We start from the raw sequence: 21,412 nt of genomic DNA on the forward strand, positions 1-21,412 counted from the left end.
TGCTGGGAAAACTGGACAGCTGCGTGTAAAAGAATGAAATTAGAACACTCCCTAACACCATCCACAAAAATAAACTCAAAATGGATTAAAGATCTAAATGTAAGGCTGGATACTATAAAACTCTTAGAGGAAAACATAGGCAGAATGCTCTTTGACATAAATCACAGCAAGATCTTTTTTGTTCCACCTCCTAGAGTAATGAAAATGAAACAAAAATAAACAAGTGGGACCTAATGAAACTTAAAAGCTTTTGCACAGCAAAGGAAACCATAAACAAAATGGAAAGATAGCCCACAGGCTGGGAGAAAATATTTGCAAACAAATCGACCAGCAAGTGATTAATCTCCAAAAAATACAAATAGCTCATGCAGCTCAATATCAAAAAAACAAACAACCTAATCAAAAAACAGGCAAAAGATCTAAATAGACATTTCTCCAAAGAAGACCTACAGATGGCCAAGAGGCACATGAAAGGATGTGCAACATCACTAATTATTAGAGAAATGCAAATCAAAACTACAATAAGGTATCACCTTACACCACTCAGAATGGCCATCATCAAAAAATCCATGGTTATTTCTATTATACTTCTTACTCAATTCTTAGGCCAGAATTATTTCTTTTATTCATTTTGTGAACAAAAAACTAAATCTGCCTTGGTACCAAGTAGAGTTGATTCAGCAGATTTTCTGGATTTTTTTCGCATGCATTTTCCTTATCCAATCTCTTTCTTCTACAAAGATCCTGGTCAGTTCTCAGAGTCTAACCTTTCTCTAAAATCGTCTCACTGAGTTTCTTCATGCAGTGCCATGGCAAGCATTAATTATTATGCTTCTTCAAGCTCCATGCAGCTCCAGTGACTTTACAAGCTCTAAATTTTCAACCAATTCTGTTTTTTGTTCTCCACCAGCATTACATGTCCACCTAGTAAAATGTGCCTAATTATGCATTCTAAACTGGCATTGTCTTCTTTAGGAAATCTATATGGGAAGAACGCTATCTGATTGATAAAATGCTGTCTAATGGAGGGATCTGTGGAGGATTTGCAAAGGAGGTTATTCTATTTATGTAATGTTCTATAAAAAATTACCCTCAAACTTAGTGGTTTAGAACAGTAATTATTAGGAATTCAAGGGGTGCTAAACTGAGTGCTTCTTGTTCAGGGTATCTCAGAAAGCTGAAGTCAGACAGTGGCTGTGACTAGAGTCATCTTGGAGGCTTCTTCACTCTTGTGTTTAGTGCCTGAGTTGGCAGGGCTGGAACAGCTGGGACTGGAAGCTATCTCTGGCTCCTCAGCTATCTCTGTGTCTATGGGATTTCTCTCCATGATCTGTGCAGCATGGTGGTTTCAGTGTAGCTGAAATTCTTATGTATTGGTTCAGGATTCTGAAGGAATGGCTAGAGATAGAGAGAACAGAGGGAGGGAGGGAGGGAGGGAGAGAGAGAGACAGAGTAAACAAAGAACCAGACAGAAGTCACATATCCTTTTATGTCCTAGCATTGCAAGTCATGCATCATCACCCTTGTCAAATTATATTCATCAAGGCAGTTAATAGTCAACCTAGGTTCATGGGGGAAACACATACTCCACTTCTTGATGGAGGAGTGTCAAGTTTAAATTTTAAGGAGAGCATATAAGTTAAGATACTTGTCATTGAAGCTATCTTTGAAAAGTACAATTCACCAATAAGGTGGTATATGAGTTAGGTATTATAGAATGATGTAGAGGTGATTTCTTAAAGTTCTTTCTGGACTAAGGTCACCTTTCACTCTGAGGAAAAGGAGTGCAGTATCTGGGAGAATCTACCACATGATACTGATGATAGGTAAAATGACAATCAAAGTATGTTTATATTTACATGTTGAATATAGAATATTTAACTAGATTTCCTTTGAAAGAAGCCCCTTACTTGAAATTCATAGGTGCTGCGGCCAGTCTGTATGGGTAAAAACCTCAGGTGCAACTCTTCTTTACAGTAAACATTGTATGAACTCTTCATACTGGTTTCTTCATGAGCATATAGGACTGCTTTGAAGATCAAATAAGATACTGTAGCAAAATATTTAGTACCATGACTAGCCCATAGAAATAAATCAGTAAACATTTGCTGTTACTACTGTTATTCCTTTTTTGAGATTTGTCTGAGGTAAATTAAATGACCTATCTCAGACTCTAGGAGCTTTCTGTTTATAAATTTATAACAACAAATCTATAAACCAATCAATCCACAAACTGAGAACTTCACAAGCATGACAAAAAGTTAAGCAATGGATACACATACGGGTGTAAATCCTTTAAAAATAGTAGCCTGTAATGAAAAAAATACCTTCGTATCATCCTCACCTCATGTTTTTTGAGAAGTAGAAATTTAATATGGTTAATGTGGTATATATTTCCATTTTTATTTCTCAGCTTTAGAGTATTCTATCTGATTTATTTTTCCTTGGAAAATGAGTTCATGGAGTAGAGAGCTAGATAGGAATAAACTGGTTACATTTTGTCCAGAGATGGATTAGTATGTTAGAAGCTATAAGCACTAAAATACTATTGATATCATTTGCCAACTGCTCTTATTCCCTACTGCCAACGTGCCACTATGAGGTATTAAGAAATTAAACCATAAAATAAATTTACAAGTATCCAAAAATGTCTAACTTTTAAATTGATGACTAAATTAGAACTTTAAAATATAGCAAATACTATATAATATCCAAATATTGTATTAGGTGCCTCTGCTTTGCAGGTGCCCTCTACACATGCTTAGTCATCCCATTGGTTAACCAGCAGAAGTCTATTATATTGTGCATAGATAACATATTCAGTTTCACTCATAAGTCACTTATACTGTTAGTGTTTTAAGCATAGAGCTTGTTAAAGTTGCACTACAGTGTTTTCCAATTTTATAGAGACCAGAGTAAATAGAATCTGCTTTCTTGTACTCGAGATTTAAGGCAAAAATATATATTTATATTCATATTCATATGTAATAGTATGTATTAAATATACATGTAATAGATGTATATTTACACTCATATGTAAGTATATTTATTGAAATATGTGAGTTGCCTTTTTTGTTTTTACTTTTTTTTAAATTTCACAAAACAGTAGAGTAAACGAATGGCAGGAAGGCAGGAATGCTAGGCTCCGAAGTCAAGCAGGCTCCAGGGAAAACAACCTGTAATACATAGTGACATACAGACTCCCCTGTTTGATTTCCTCTCTTTATACTTTGGGTATTAAGAAAAGTGAAATCCCTAAAAGAACAAGTCTGATGTCTACCATCATGGCTAAAGTTTAACTGGAGTGCCCAAAGCATTAATGTAGCACTCAGAACCAAAACAAACTGAGCTACACAAGTCCTTCTGGGGCCAGAATAGTTGAAGAAAGTCAAAAGTCAGGGTGATATACTAAAGTGTCTTAGTAGTAATAAAAAAGGAAGAAGATTGGGAGAAGTCAAGGTGAAATGATTATCAGAGACCTGCCAAAAATAAGCCTCCAGGTCATTCTGAAGAACGTCTTCTCAGCAGGACTTTATTTTTTATAACAGGGAACCAGTAATTTCTAAATTGTCTTTCATGAGGATAGAAAACCAGGGGTGGGACTTCCATGGCGGTCCAGTGGTTAAGAGTTCACCTTCCAATGCAGGGGGCGTGGGTTTGATCCCTGGTCAAGGAGCTAAGATCCCACATGCCTCACAGCGAAAAAATCTGGAACATAAAACAGAAGCAATATTATAACAAATTCAGTAAAGACTTTAAAAATGGTCCACATTAAGAAAAAATCTTAAAAAAAAAAGAAAACCAGGAGTGAGAATGAATCACATTTTTTTTCTTTTAGCAGTTACATGCAAATGGAATTACCACATGCAGATTTTTCTCACTCTGATATTTGCTGTGTATGGTGTGCTCTTTTTTGTGTTATCCTTTTGTTCCAACCATACTTGCAAAAAGCTGCCAAATTAATTTTAGAAATATGACCAAAATTATTTTGGTAAATTTCTTTAAAAGGTTGAAAGAAGTGTATGGACACTTCTGGAAAAAAATGGACACAAAGAGATGGTTACTTTCAAAGAAGCTTAAAAACCAATTATAAGCCTTCTTACTTGGCTACATTCTATAGCGGGTACATTTGTTTACTACATAGAACACAGAAAATACATACATTATAAATTCATATTGTACATGGAATTGGAATATCTATGTTGTATTACCAACTAAAGATATGGTAAGAAAAGAGTAGTTAATGTGTTAATGTATACACTTCTTTATCAGAAGTGCTCAGAATATTTTGTGTGCATGATTTCTGTAGTACTTATAAGTATTTAGTTACCTCCACCCATGTCAGGTTAAATATATAGATAAAGAAAAAAATTAAAGGGGAATAAGAGAAAAATGAATGAATACCCTCTGATGCTCATCATCTGGATCTTTTGTCTCAAGCTAGCTCTCCACAAGTAGAAGTAGATATTTGATCCTTCAGGAATTACTCCAAGTTGTAATTATACAGAGATGAATTATTTAAACCTGTGCCTTAAATGGTATAATATCTAGACTACAACCTTGGTCATTATATAGCCGAGAATTGTTTGAAAGGAATTACGCTGATAGCAAACTGCACAGTTAACCCAGCAGTTTACTCATACCCTCAGAGGGCACACTGTTGTTTTTCCCCCAGCTTTATTGAGATGTAATTGACATATAACATTGCGTAAGGTCAAGGTGTACAACGTAATGATTTGATACATGTATATTTTCCAATATGCTTACCACAATAAGTTAACACATTCATCACCTCACATAGTTACTTTTTTGTGTGTGAGATGGGAACTTTTAAGATCTACTCTCTTAGCAACTTTCAATATATGGTAACAAGTATTATTAGCATTATGCTAAGTAAAATAAGTCAGACAGAGAAAGGCATACTGTTTGATCTCACTTATATGTGGAATCTAAGAAAACCCCAAGCTAATAGAAACAGAGAACAGATCAGTGGTTGCCAGAGGTGGGGGTGAGGTGAGGGGAAATAGATGAAGGTGGTCAAAAGGAGGCTTACTCTTTGGGGGTGAGGTTGAAGCATTAATTTCATCACTATTTCTTATACAGTATGTAGATTTTGGAATAATATGGAAACTATCATAGAGAAAGAAGTTGAGACCTAAAGTTTAAAATCCTCAGTTTGATATTAGTTTATTGTGCCTCACATCCCTGAAAAGCTAAACTGTTACGAAGCATTATTTGTTCACCTTAACAGTGGTTCTCAAACGTGAGAGTACATCAGAATCACCTGGAGGGCTTGTTAAAACAGATTCCTGGGCCTCACCCTCAGATATTCTTATTCTGCAGATGTGTGGCTAGGGAGAATTTGCTTTTCTAATAAGTTGCTAGGTGATGATGTTGCTGCTGATCCAGGAACCAGTTTTTGGAATCACTGACTTAGATTAAGAGCATTTCACAAATAATTTTCTGAGGTCCTTAAGTTGAAAAGAGAAATCATCAAAATTATCAACCTCCCACTTTCTCCATTTTAACCTCTTATATTTCTTTTATTATAAATCAAAAAGTATGGGTTCTGTATTCTTACATCAAATCCTCCAATTCTGTAATATCTCACTGCCTATTCTCCTTAAAACACCCCATGAGCAGCAAGCAAATGATAGGTGAGGTAAGAATATGCATTTATTGCCAGGCCTGCTGGCTGATGTTTGTTCAATGCCTATAGATAACTGTAAGATTTTGTTGCATGTGCTGATTATAGAGCCAATATGCTAATGCTAGTATTCCTCTTTTTCTTTTCTTCATAGAGTGCATAATGGGCCCATGATTCATTCTTATACTTTTGTATTAATTACAGACATGTACAGTTTAAATCAAAATGGAAAAAATATATTCACCTTATTACAGAGAAAAGGTAAACTAGCTATATACAAAATAAAGTATATATTATAAAAGGCAATAAGTAAATCACTCATTGTCCTTTCTTGGTTATCAGTTCATGTTTGAACTCCAGCAGCTGCCAGTTGTGGTTGATTTTTGCCTTCGGTTTGTCACTACTTTTATCAGCGCAATATAGTGGACAAAATTATCTGGCACAAACAATGTTTTAGCATACCACTGACATGTTTAGGGGCCTCAAGTAAGCCTCTTTAGTTTATCTTGTCAAATTCAAGCCCCTCTAACATATATTTTTTTCTCTACAGGTCAAAATAACTAGCAAAACACTGCTGAGTAAAGACATGACCTAGTCTAAGGATCAATGCTCATCTTAATAAAAACTCTTTCAAAAGGAATGTGGATCATGGAGGAAAAAAGGGCAGGAAGACATGGGTGGTGGTTCACATTACCAAGAGAGAAACCTGCAAGAAATAGAATGGATATACTTTTCAAGTAAATTCTTTTGATTTTTTTTTGTGGGGGGGAGATGAGAATAAGCCACAATCCCCCTGAAAGCAGTAGAGAGAACTTCCTTCCCAAAATAGGGACAATAATAGTGACTCTGGTGTGCCTATTTATGACAATAATGCAGACTAGTACCTATTTTAAAGCTCAGGATTTATATTTTAATCCAAGAAAGTTGGTCCTGTTTATAATCTACCTTACTATGTAATTATATAATCATAGAATTGGAAATAATAGCATTTAATATCCAGTCAGTGGATCCCTGGTAGACAACCATTCAGGTTCTGCTTGAATACAAGTGACAAGGTGGTTACTGTTTTATCTTCCCCCCAAACCTATACCATTATTGAACAGCTTTAACTGTTTGACTGTCGTTATAGAAACTTTATATGTTTCTGACAACTGACCAATTTAATTATCTACAATATTTTAAAGAGTCTGAAGAGATTGTTCTGCAGGTTTAAATTGATATATTGGTTAAACAGAATTTCCTAATGATCAAATACATTTTAATGAAAGTATGTGAAATTTATGCAGGGATGTTTGGTAACAGTGCCAGGTTCAGAGACATTAGTGATTGGAAAGTCTTTGGGAGAAGTCTTTTGATTTGTCAAAGGAAAGTCCTTTGGGTGCGTTTAAAATGCAATTCTGAGAAGCCAAGGAAACTTTTTTTGCACTCTGTTGGATAAAATAATCTTATCCCATGCACCAGCATTTACATACTCCTGAGAGTCCTACAGAGAACAAATTTGCTCAAAGAGGTGGCCTTGCACAAATTGAATTCCAGCTGTTCTGTGTAGCCTAAATTGCCCTAGCACAGTCACAAAATAAATATGAGATTAATTTGATGAAATAATTGCTAGTTTTATTGGTAGTTATGGTTTTAACACAATGTAACATATTATGGTATTTATTCAGGCAATGAGTTATATGAGTAAGACCATATTTAGTTTGTTTTATATATATATATACACACACACATATTCAGAATATTATATATATGCATTATATATACATATATACATTTGTATATATTATATATAAATATGCATTCTATATAAATATATACATTCAGAATGTTTTAAAATATTATATTGGACTATTGGCTATAGTTTCCATGTTTATTTTTGAAAACATTTTTGTGCTGATCAAGTGCCATATAAATTTACATGTAAATTTATGTAAATGAGCATTAATTTCTTATTGGTACAACTAAAACATTAGAGAACAATTATGAAGAAACATTGATGAAATACATTCATAATTTCACTCAAATATGTTTTGTTAAAAACTGATTTTTCATCCTTTATGGATATGTCACAATCCCTTCCTGGCTACTTCAAATAAATCAATAAATTTAAATTAAGAAAAGGGAAAATAACAAGAAAAATTCATTTTAAAGCAAACATCTTTTATATAGTACATTGTAAGTCACCAAAAATACCTACTTTTTCCTTGCATATTGTTTATATATGCAAAAAATAAATTGTGTTTTAGATTATTTGAGCATTTCCCAGCTGTACCCATTCAAAAGTCATTTATTTCTAAAGCTCGTCTTAATATGTAAACCAATAGTAATGAAATATTGGTTTATTGACACTTTTCATAGAAAGCGATTTATTTCCACTTTTATATGTGACTGTTTATATAAATATAAATTTGCTTTTGAGATTAGAGAGAAAGTAAAAAGTTTAGACCTGGCTTGCGGGGCTTAAGTTTATCCATTACATTGTTAATACTTCATACATTTAATATATTTTGTAGGTACTTCAAAAATTTGCTTATGCAAAATATTTTAAAGTATTTGCTCCTTATCAAAAGAATAAAATTTTATCACAGTATGGTCTTTGGTCACCTTGACGAGTTGCTTAGTATAAAACTTGCTTGTTTCCCAACAGAAAAGCACAATGAGTTTATCTCAACTTACCAAGAGAAATGAATCTCTGGAGAATTGGCATTAAGATTAAGTCCTGTGGTTTGGCTTGTCTCTATTTTGATGGATGTCCTCTTGCCTATGTTCCCGTAAGTAAAAGAATTCAAATAAAATGGCTATACTGGATGTTTTAAGGTTATCATGACATTAAATAAATATTTGCAAGAAAATAATAAAAACATTATCATTCTATTTTGGTAGACTTTATAGGGACCAAACAGTTTATTTTTCTCAAGCTGTAGTGTAGGAATAAGAAGTTGTACATTAATTATTCACATGCAAGCAATAGAAAGAATTCATTAGCTAAAATTGTGCAACATCTGTTTGTCACTAAAGAAATTGAGCAGAATCATGTGAGAAAATAATTTACCCAGGAAATGGGCTGGTCCTAATCGAAGGGGGAAAAGAATTACAAGAAACACACTTCATCATTATGTATTTTTACTGGAGGAGATGAGATATACTTAAAAGTGCTTGATTTTAAACTGGTATGTATGGAGCCCTAAGAAAGTGTAGACTTCACTCAAGAGCTGTGATAGTTGTCAAGGCTCAGCTAGATATCCTCATTCTCTATACTTTCAACAAGAAAAGTGTCCAGTTTATTGGCTTTAAAAGTTGATGAGATCAAAGGAAAAATGTCTAAAATAAACTTAAAAAACAAGGAGCAAATGGCAAATGGAGACACAAGTATACATAAGTATAATTTTGCTCTACAGTTTTCCAGAACAATAGATTTTTTTTTTCCTGAATCAGGTAAATCTAGAACACACTAGTGCCACACAGAAGTCCTGGAGGGCTTGAACAGCATGTGAAATAATACAAGAAAATTTTAAAATTTAGAAGGAGAACTGTCTCTTATGTTCAAGCTATTGTAGTCTTCCCAAGATTATTTGTCCAAGCCTTTATTAGCTGTCTGATTCACAGCATGAAGCTCCATTGTATCCTGTCACTTTCGACCATGGAAATCTTTTCCTTTGAATCTACCAATGTTTAGTATTCAGAGGTCAGGCATTATCACGTTAGAGACCTGGCCACATCCTGGATTGCTGTGTGTAAACTGGGCATAAGTCCCCTTCCACCACAATCCTCTTTCCATGTGTATCATGGAAGCCACACCCAAGTTTGAGCTTTTCAGTCTCTTAAACTCAAAACTTTAACCTTCTCCTCCACCTCAGGGCTAAAACAGTTTATTTTCTCATTAATGATTTTTCATTAATTTTTCTCATTAATGATTCTAAAACATAAATTCTATTCACTGGTTGTCAGAAGGAGTGCAAGTAGGAAGTTGTAAGGAAAGCTCATATTTCTAAGGATTTCCATTCTTTTCCTCAATTTGTAGGTAGAAAACAGATTACTTTGTTTTCCCCTGGTGAATCCACAGCAACTGATATGAACCAAGACACAGGTACTTGTCTTGTTCTCACTGCGTATACGGTCACTTCTCATTATTCATGTTAGTTATATTCTATAAGGTATATGCAAACACTGAATTAATGAATACCATTAATTCAGGTGAAACCAGAGTTAGGTTGCTCCTAGGTGAAATAGAGTTACGTTCCTGCAAACCTCTGGTCACAGCATTTTTGTTAACCAATTAATAAATAGCCTAGTTTTATGTGTATCTGTGTGTTTATATTAGATAACTTATCTAATATCTATTGTTGATTCATTCACAGTTAACATTGAACTCCCAACAAATAGCTCTGTGACTCATGCTTAAACATTATCTCACATACTTATTTTATCCATAACGCACATCACAGCCTCCTTGTACTTAAGAACATTAGATAACACTTCAGCCCTACACTTGGGGGCCACTTTAGACAACAAAATAACCAACCAAAAAAAAGCACAAAATAAGGAAGAGGTGGTCCTAAATACACTGCAAAGAGGACACTTGTTTACAGTATGAGAGCTGAAATAAGAAGGCAGAGTGTGGCCTTGTTAGATACCAGCTGGGAAGATGCACATTGGTTGATTCAAATTTTTTTACTGCTCTGCACATGTCGACCAATTACCGTGAGATCCCTGCAGGTATTGATTTTGGGGTTACATGTAAATTTTAGTGAGTGGAAAAATTTACAAATATAAATCCATGAATAATGAGAATTGACTGTATGTACACATCAATAATTATATATTATATGTAATAAATAATATATGCAACATATAATTACTATATATGTATAGATAATCAGAACTATGTAAATGGCTTTGGCCTTATCACCAGACTAAGCAGGAATAATTAAGTTAGGGAAAAGAACTGAATTATATATATTAAGATAATATTTGGCAACTACATTTATGTGCTTTTGACCTCCAAAGCATATTACTAAGTCTCAAAAAAGACATACAGAGCTGAGTGAGAGAAATTAAAGGCTTGGGTAGGGAAGGTGAATATAATTTTATAGACCATAGTGAAAAATCAACTTGAATAAACTCCAAATGGAATGAAATATCACTTATTCAAAGGAGTAATGACTGTGGAAAAGCCAAGATGAGTAAACACTGACAATCAAAATTATAGAAAATTATGAGAATATTGCTGTTATTGATAACAGAGGTGCTAGCTGAACTTTGGGTCACGTGGAAGGTAGAAATATTAATCTGAAGACCCACCAAATATAAACTGAATATTAGTAAGTAGTTCATGTAAATTATGACATAAGCCAAAACTGTTTATTTATTCATTCATTTATGTATTTATTTATTTCAGTCATACAAAAAGCCAGTTTCTAGGGGCTGTTGACTATAGTTGAGATAGAATTCTGTGGAAAGCAATTTTCAAAATTTAATGAAGAAGTACAAATAAAGGAGAAAGTCTTTTCTAGAATGTTTGTGTTTTATAGTTTTAGGAAGGTCATGAGTTGTAATAGTTTCATACTTTAATATCACCCTGCTTGCACTCTGTCAAAATTCAGCATTCTCTCTCACAGCAGAATGAGACAGAATAGGTTAGACCTATTCTGTAAAATAGGATAGGTACTAGGTCAGGTAGTTGAGTGCAAATCTTGGCAATGAAAATCAATCTACCTGAAAAGTGTGGGTACTTCATAAGATGACCAGTGAGATCTCTTCTGACAGATGCATAAAGTAGAGTGGTGGCGAATTCTGTTGTGTCAACACTTAGAACTTTGGTAGACAAGACGTTAACTTTACATGGTCTTCTGGGACCCTAAAAAGAGTAGCATGTTTTAAGTGTGCTAAGGCAACCAAGATAATAGGTAATTTCAAAACCAGCACTTGGTGCAAATACTAAAGCAGACTGAGGACTGAAGGTCATCAGAAATAGGTAATCAGGATCAATCCAAAGCAAAATTACCCAGTATTGAAGCAAAGCAAAATTACCTCGTAATTCAGACTCAGTTCTATCAGGAAACTTGAGGGTGATATTTTAACATACAAGTGCCATGTGTACAATTTCTCTGATGAGAATGAAAGAGGGGGGTTTTGAAAAAAGTTTCAGTAGATAATTCCTGTGCCAACCATCAGCCCTGTATGTGGTGCAGGAGAGGGAGCAGTGATAAGTTAGCCTTGGGTATGTGTAGGACATTTAGATGTCAGGTCTTCCCAGTTCAGAGAGAGACTGAAATGTGTTTGTCTCTTTCTCCTTTTTTCTGAAGTTTTCTGTATCCACTGATCTATACAATGAAAATAGATCATTATAATATTAAATGCTGCACAATCTAAAATCTTGGTAAGTTAATATTTCCAAAATTAGTTAACTTTGGCTTCTAATCCTATATCTTGACAAAAGCAGAAAGACAATACATGTGTGTAATCCCAGCAGAGTAAGTTCCTGTAGAGTTCATAGATCTAAATATCTTTGTACCATTTGAAGTAAAGGATTTTTTTTAAACATCTTTATTGGAGTATAATTGCTTTACAATGGTGTGTTAGTTTCTGTTTTATAACAAAGTGAATCAGTTATACATATACATATGTTCCCATATCTCTTCCCTCTTGTGTCTCCCTCCCTCCCACCCTCCCTATCCCACCCCTCTAGGCGGTCACAAAGCACCGAGCTGATCTCCCTGTGCTATGTGGCTGCTTCCCACTAGCTATCTGTTTTACGTTTGGTAGTGTATATATGTCCATGCCACTCTCTCACTTGGTCACAGCTTACCCTTCCCCCTGCCCATATCCTCAAGTCCATTCTCTAGTAGGTCTGTGTCTTTATTCCCATCTTGCCCCTAGGTTCTTCATGACCATTTTTTTTTCTTAGATTCCATATATATGTGTTAGCATACGGTATTTGTTTTACTCTTTCTGACTTACTCCACTCTGTATGACAAACTCTAGGTCCATCCACCTCACTACAAAACTCAATTTCGTTTCTTTTTATGGCTGAGTAATATTCCATTGTATATATGTGCCACATCTTCTTTATTCATTCATCTGTTGATGGACACTTAGGTTGCTTCCATGTCCTGACTATTGTAAATAGAGCTGCAGTGAACATTTTGGTACATGACTCTTTTTGAATTATGGTTTTCTCAGGGTATATGCCTGGTAGTGGGATTGCTGGGTCATATGGTAGTTCTATTTTTAGATTTTTAAGGAACCTCCATACTGTTTTCCATAGTGGCTGTATCAATTTACATTCCCACCAACAGTGCAAGAGGGTTCCCTTTTCTCCACACCCTCTGCAGCATTTATTGTTCGTGGATTTTTTTTGATGATGCCCATTCTGACTGGTGTGAGGTGATATCTCATTGTATTTTTGATTTGCATTTCTCTAATAATTAGTGATATTGAGCATCTTTTCATGTGCCTCTTGCCCATCTGTATGTCTTCTTTGGTGAAATGTCTATTTAGGTCTTCTGCCCATTTTTTAATTGGTTTGTTCTTTTTTTTGATATTGAGCTCCATGAGCTGTTTGTATATTTTGGAGATTAATCTTTTGTCCGCTGTTTCACTGGCAAACAGTTTCTCCCATTCTGAGGGTTGTCTTTTTGTCTTGTTTATGGTTTCCTTTGCTGTGCAAAAACTTTTAATTTTAATTAGGTCCCATTTGTTTATTTTTGTTTTTATTTTCATTACTCTAGGAGGTGGGTCAGAAAAGATCTTGCTGTGTTTTGTTTTTTTTAAAGAAGAGTACTTTTAAAAAAAATTATTTATTTAATTTATTTATTTTTGGCTGCATTGGGTCTTCGTTACTGCGCACGGGCTTTCTCTAGCTGCAGCGAGCGGGGGCTAATCTTTGTTGTGGTGCATGGGCTTCTCATTGTGGTGGCTTCTCTTGTTGCAGAGCACAGACTCTAGGCGTGTGGGATTCAGTAGTTGTGGCATGTGAGCTCAGTAGTTGTGGCTCACGGGCATAGAGTGCAGGCTCAGTAGTTGTGGCACACGGACTTAATTGCTCCGCTGCATGTGGGATATTCCCGGACCAGGGATTGAACCCGTGTCCCCTGCATTTGTAAGCAGATTCTTAACCACTGCGTCACCAGGGAAGTCCCTTGCTGAGGTTCATGACAAAGAGTGTTTTTCCTATGTTTTCCTCTAAGACTTTTATAGTGTCTGGTCTTTAATCCATTTTGAGTTTATTTTTGTGTATGGTTTTAGGGAGTGTTCTAATTTCATTCTTTTCCATGTAGCTGTTCAATTTTCCCAGCACCACTTATTGAAGAGGCTGTCTTTTCTCCATTGTATGTTTCTTGCCTCCTTTGTCATAGATTAGTTGACCACAGGTGCGTGGGTTTATCTCTGGGCTTTCTATCCTATACCATTGATCTATATTTCTGTTTTTGTGCCAGTACCATATTGTCTTGATTACTGTAGCTTTGTAGTACAGTCTGAAGTCAGGGAGTCTGATTCCTCCAGCTCTGTTTTTCCTTCTCAATATTCCTTTGGCTATTCAGGGCCTTTTGTGTTTCCATACACATTGTGAATTTTTTTTTCTAGTTCTGTGAAAAATGCCATTGGTAGCTTGATAAGGATTGCACTGAATCTGTAGATTGCTTTGGGTAGTAGAGTCATTTTCACAATGTTGATTCTTCTAATCCAAGAACATGGTATATCTCTCCATCTGTTTGTATCATCTTCAATTTCTTTCATCAGTGTCTTATAATTTTCTGCATACAGGTCTTACAAAACCAAATCCTCCAACACAATATTAGAATGATCATGATCTCTGATAAATATACATCTTGAAGGCATCCTATTTTAAACAATTAAACATATATTCCTCAAATTTTAGAGGTTTTTTTTTTTTTTTTTGTGGTATGTAGGCCTCTCACTGTTTTGGCCTCTCCCGTTGTGGAGCACAGGCTCCGGACGCAGGCTCAGCGGCCATGGCTCACGGGCCCAGCCGCTCTGTGACATGTGGGATCTTCCCAGACCAGGGCACGAACTCATGTCCCCTGCATCGGCAGGCGGCCTCTCAACCACTGCGCCACCAGGGAAGCCCGAGGTTTTTTTTTTTTACTATGATTTCAAAGCATCTTCATATAAAACTTTCTTGCCAGCCTGCTGAACCTTTTACATGTTTGAGATAGCTGTCCTTCAGCAGGCAGTAGAGTATTTCATTTGTAATTTGTAAATCCCCTTCTGGACTGCAAAATGAAAGCACTTTCTAATGCTATAAATGTGAGCCTGGGGTTCCAAAGAGAGGGGAATATATATAAACCATTTAATCTCAATCTATTCTACTAATTTATTTTTTCCTCATATAATTAGTCATAACAGTGAAAATGAAAAAAGCATGAGAGTGAATTTCAGCATTATTTCAAAAAAGTTACTTTACATTAAATATATGCTATTCAAGTTTAATTTTTTTAGGATTCAAGAAATGTTTACAATACATTTTTGTAGTTTTGTTGCATTTGTTCTCATTTTTTCAAATAATAAAAAAATAAAGGCATCCTTAATTATTTGAATTTATAGAGAATGTAAATTAAAATATTTATTATTATTAGCTTAAATTCAACATTTATGAAGTAACATTTGACTCTTGAAATATTTTAAGAGGTGTTCAAATCTTTCAAAATATTCCATAAGATTTAGAGGGTAAAAACATTTTTTGATTGAAAACAATGAGCATGACAAGAAGCAAAATCAAAGCAGCCTATTAAAATGTAGTTTTCACCTTGAGTTCGGCGATAACTTTTTAGATATACCACCAAAAGCAAGATTCGTGAAAGAAAACATAGTATAAAAGTCGGCCTTCATTAAAATTGAAAACTACTCTGCAAAAGACACTGTTAAGAGAATGAAAAGACAGCTACAAACTAGGAGAAAATGTTTGCAAATCACATATTTGACAAAGTACTTTTATCCAGAATATACAATTATCACTTAAAGCTAAATACCAAGAAAATAAGCTTCCCAATTAAAAATTGGACAAAAATCTGAACAGACACCTCACAATAGAAGATATATAGATGGAACATAAACATGTGAAAAGATGCTCAACAACATATGTGATTAAGGAGTTGCTAATTAAAGCAACAATAAGATACCATAACAAACTTACTAGAGTGGCTAAAATCCAGACACTGACAACATCAAAGGTGGCAAAGATGGGGAGCAGCCGAAACTTTCATTCATTGTTGGTGGGAATGCAAAATGGTACAGCAACTTTGGAAGAAAGTTTAAGAATTTCTTACAAAATTAAATACACTTGTAACATACAATCCCCCAATCATACTCCTTGGTCTTCACCCAAGTGAGTTGAAAACTAACATCCACACAAAACCCTTCACACTAATGTTTATATCCGCTTCATTTATAATTGCTGACACTTGGAAGTGACAGAGATGTCTTTCAATAGGTGAATGGATTTTTAAAAAATACTGTGATACATCTATATAATAGAATATTATTCAGTGATAAAATGAAATGAGCTATCAAGCCATGAAAAGACAAAGAGGAACCTTAAATGCATACTGCTAAGTGAAAGAAGCCAATATGAAACTATATGACATTCTGGAAAATGGAAAACTATGGAAATAGTAAAAATATCTGTGGTTGCCAGGGATTAGGGGGAAGGAGGGAGTGATAAATGGGTGGAGCACAATGGATTTTTAAGGCAGTGAATATATGACACAGTAATGGTGGATACCAATCATCACACAAAGTATGAACTTAGTATAAACTGTGGAATTTAGTTAATAGAAATATATGAATCTTCATTCATTAATTTTAACAAATGTGCCACAATATTATAAGATGTAAAAGTAGGGGAAACTGTGGGGGACAGGGAGGAGGGGTAAATAGGAACTCTGTACTTTATGCTCAATTTTTCTGTAAACCTAAAACTACTAAAAATAGTCTATATTCCTATATATAAATTATATATATAAATGTATTTAAATTGATAGACTTTTATATTTTATATATATATGTGTATATATATATATATATATATATATATAGTGTAAGTTGTTTTGAAATTATTTAATTGCTGTAATTCCAATGCTCTCTATAAATGGGCACAGAAACAAATATTGTGGACATTGTATTACCTTTTCTTCAGGCATGTTTGATTATGGTAACTTCTAACTTATTTTCATTTTTTCTCATTTTTGATTTCTCTATCTTGACCTTCAGCATGAGACATGTCACTTGGTTCTCTTTTTATAATCAGTTGTTGAATTACTGGAAGTACAGTGCTATTCACTAAATCACACAGTGCTATAAGGCACAGAAATTTTGTCATGCTGGATTTTAGAGACCTTAATGACACTGGTGGCATTCAGTGATTGCCCTAGAATAACAACACTTTAGGAATTGGGGTGCTAAAACCCTTGAGAAACAGTTACACTAGACCTCTTGTAATAAAGCTTAAAAGCAAGCCTTAAAAGCTTCTGATCCACTAGTAAATAGACTGATTGCCAGAACAAATCTCAGTAATCTCTTAAGGAAGAAATCCAAATCCAGACTCTCAACATACAAAATCTAAAATACACAGAACACTATAAAAAATTAATAGGTGTGCAAAGAAGTGACTCATTTCCAAAATAATAGTCAAAATAAAATTTGAGATGAGTAAGGAGTTTCAATGATCACACAGGACCTTAAAATAGCTATTATAAATATGTATACAGATTTTAAAAATAAAGTCATTTTGAATGAACAGATGAAAAATATAGAAATGGAAACTAAAAAATGGCCTAAATGGAAAGTGTAGAACTGAAAATTTCAATATCTATAATGAAAATTATCCTGGATGGGTTGGATGGAAGTAGAAGAATAGGGTATCATTGTACTTTTATACATATAAATAGAAAGTATCCAATTTATTTTTTTAAATGCTGAGAAGAAAAACTGAACTTTAATAAGACATGGGAAAATTTTAAGCGGTCTAACATATGTATACTTGACTCTCTATGAGAAAAGAGAGAGAAAATGGGCAGAGTAAATGTTTGATGAGGTAATGGATAAAAGTTCCCCAAATTTAGTGAAAAATACGAACTTACAGATCCATGAAGCTCAGCAAAATTCAAACAGGATAATAAATATAATTAAATAATAGACACTTCATTGCCAAACTATAGAAAACCCAAGGTAAAGAAAAAATTTTGAAAACAGCCAGAATAAGATGAAATATTATATATAAGAAAGTAATGATATGAATGTTTTTTAGTTCTCATCGGAAACAGTGGAATCCAGAAAATATTCAACTGATATATTTTAAATGCTGAAAGAAAAAAACAGTCTAAGGACGTACATTAAATGAAGAGATGTTGATTTAAGAAAATTTACTAAATCTCAATAAGAACAGCTAGATTCTTTGGCCCTTGAGCCACAACCTGCTCCAACTCCCCTCCCAGCTTAGCATAATGGAAGCTCCACTCTTAGTGGTGTGGCCAGGAAAACAGGACTCCCTTTTCCCCAACATCTGTCAAATGTTCCCCAAAGGAACTGAGTTTATTTGGGAGAGGGTGTGGGAAACTGCAAGCTAGGAATTATCTCAGAAACAATGTATGTTTGAGTGGTAAGCAATTAAGAAGAGGCTGGTCACTCCATGAGGGTAACAAATTTAATTGTAGGCCAAGAAATTTATCAGAAAATCCAGGAAAAAAGATCCATAAGGAAAGTCTTTTTGGAGTCAATAAAATTCAAAAATTGACCACAAAAACTGCTTTTGCAAAGGGACTCAAGTTTAATTGGATCAGATTGTTTAACATTTTATGCCCAAAGGCATTATTGAAAACAATAGAGGATGTATTAGTCAGGGTTCTCCAGAGAAACAAAACCAATAGAATGTATATATGTACAAAGAAATTGATTATGAAAATTTGGCTCACACAATTATGCAGGCTGACAAATCCCAAGATCTGCAGGGTGAGTTGGCAAGTTGGAGACTCGGGAGAGCTAATGGTGTAGTTCCAGTCCAAAGGCCAGCAGACTTGAGACCCAGGAAGTGTTGATGTTTTAGTTCAAGTTCAAAGTCAGGAAAAAGTTGATATACTAGTTTGGCTATAGTCAGCTAGAAAGAATTCTCTTTAACTTGAGAGAGGATCAGCCTTTTAGTTCTATTCAGATCTTTGGCTGATTGGATGAGTTTCACCCACATTAGGGAAGGCCATCTACTTTACTCAGTATACCAATTTAAATGTTAATCTCTTTAAAATGATTCCTTACAGAAACACCCATAATACTGTTTGACCAAATATCTGGGTACCCCATGTCCCAGTCAAGTTGACACATAAAATTCACTATTGTAGAACAATCAACTGACAATTAGTAGAGTCTAACAGTTGAGTGAGATAAGACCATATAGTGAGCAGGAAAAAGACAGTCTAAGAAAGCCCTACAAAAAACACTGTCATGCTAAGGTAACTTGACCATGCCCAAAGCTGAACCCGCTAAGGAACAACATCAGAAACTCCACAGTGTAGGGGAAAGAGATGTCACTAAAAAATCCAGCCAAGTCACTTTAAAAAAATGAAATTAACAAGATCCAGGGAGGGGATGAATATTCAGATTTCCTACAATATTATTTAACATGTCCTGTTTTCAAAAAAAATTAGATGGCATGCAAAGTAACATGAAAATGTAAGCCATACATAGGGAAAAAAACAGCAACAGAAAGCGCCTATGACAGGGCCCAGATGTTGGATTTAACAGACAGTGACTTCAAAGCAGTCATTATAAATACATTCAAAGGACTAAAGGAAATCACAGGCAAAGAACTAAAGGAAGTTTTGATGACAATATCTCATCAAATAGAGAATATCAATAAAAGATAGAGATTATTTTTAAAAACCAAATTCAGTTTCATGTGTTGTAAATAAAAAACTGAAATGAGAAATTCACTAGGGTCACAACAGTCAGTTTGAATTGGCAAGAGAAAAAGTCAGTGACTCCGACCATAGATTGATAGAGATTATGGAATCCAAAGGACAGAGAGAAAAAAGAAAGAAAAATGAACAGAACTTCAGCAAAATATGGGACACTATTAATCATACCAACTTATGAATAATGGATGTATCAGAATTAGAAGAAAAGGAACAAGCAGAAAAAAAATATTAGAAAAAAATAAAAACAAATTTGATGAAAAAAAGCTACACATTCAAGACATATATAAAATGCAAACATTTTCTCCTATTTTGTGGGTTTTTCACTTTGTTGATAGGGTATACTGAAGAGTAAAATGTTTCATATAGAAGTATAATTTATTTATCTTCTCTCTCTGATTGCTTGTGCTTTTCATGTCATGTCTAAGAAGGCTTTGCCTTAATGAGATCCCAAAGGTTTACATGTATATCTATGATGTTAGCTATGGGTTCTTCCTACATGCCCTTTAACAGATTGAGAAAGTTTCCTTCTATTCCTAGTTTGCTGAGTGTTTTTTTAGATTTATTTTTTATTGAGGTAACATTCATTTATATTATAAAAAATTCATGTGTACAACATTATATTTCTACTTCTGTATACCCGATAGCATGCTCACCACCAAAAATTTAGTTTCCATCTGTCACCATACAGTTGATCCTGTTTACCCATTTTTCTCTCCCCTCTGCCTGTTCCCCTCTCAAAACCACTACTCTGTTCTTTGCACCTACATGTTTGTTTTTGTTTGGTTTGGTTTGTTCATTTATTTTGCAGTTTTTGTTTGCTTTTTATATTCTACATATTGAGTGAAATCATATGGTATTTGTCTTTCTCTAACTTATTTCACTTATCATAATACCCTCAAGGTCCATCCATGTTGTTGCAAATGGCAAGATTTCATCTTTTCTATGGAGTAGTATTCCATTGTGTATTCCATTGGAACTCCATCCCAGAATGGAGTAGTATTCCATTGTGTGTGTGTGTGTGTGTGTGTGTGTGTGTGTGTGTGTGTGTGTGTGTGTGTGTGTGTATACCACATCTTCTTTATCCATTTATACATTGATGGGCACTTAGGTTGTTTCCATATCTTGGCTGTAGAAAATAATGCCATGATGAACTTAGGGCTACATAAATCTTTTCAAATTAGTGTTTCTGAATTATTTGGATAAATAAATAAATAAATAGGATGTCTGAATCATATGGTAGTTCTATTCTTAATTCTTTGAGGAATCTCTATACTGCCTTACATAGTGGCTGCACCAATTTACATTCCCACCAACAGTGTGTTAGTGTTCTCTTTTCTCCACATCCTCACCAACATTTGTTATTTTTTGCCTTCTTGAAATAAGCCAATCTAACTGGCCTGAGGTGATCTTGGTTATGATTTGCATTTCCATAACTATTAGTGATGTTGAACATCTTATCCTGTGCCTGTTGGCCATCTGTATATCTTCTTGGGGAAAATGTCTATTCAGCCCCCCTGCCTATTTTGTAATAGGATTGTGTGGTTTTGGTTGTTGAGTTTTATGACTTCTTTATATATTAATATTTTGAATATTAACCCCATATTCAATATATCCTCTGCAAATATGTTCTTTCATTCAGTATCTTGTCTGTTTATTTCTTTGACTGTTTCATTTGCTGTGCAGAAACTTTTCTGTTTGATGTAGTCCCATTTGTATGTTTTTGTTTCCCTTTCCTGAAGAGACATATCTAGAAAGATATTGCTAAGACCAGTGTCAAACAGCATAGCTCCTATGTTTTCTTCTAGAAGTTTTATGATTTCAGGTCTTACATTCAAAT

At 34.4% G+C, this 21,412-nt stretch overlaps 1 protein-coding gene across 9 annotated transcripts in view; it reads left to right on the top strand.

Moving 5' to 3' along the window:
- DMD (dystrophin) overlaps positions 1-21,412 on the top strand; it is a 2,843,071-nt gene that overhangs the window by 73,635 nt on the left and 2,748,024 nt on the right. For all 9 annotated transcript variants that reach the window (XM_079909736.1, XM_079909735.1, XM_079909718.1 and 6 more), the window contains exons 3-5: positions 6,198-6,384; positions 8,295-8,418; positions 9,669-9,734. The gene's annotated coding sequence lies outside the window, so the exon portion shown is untranslated. The remainder of the gene's footprint in view (positions 1-6,197; positions 6,385-8,294; positions 8,419-9,668; positions 9,735-21,412) is intronic.

This window comes from Stenella coeruleoalba (assembly GCF_951394435.1).
Source record: "Stenella coeruleoalba genome assembly, chromosome: X".
NCBI lineage: Eukaryota > Metazoa > Chordata > Mammalia > Artiodactyla > Delphinidae > Stenella > Stenella coeruleoalba.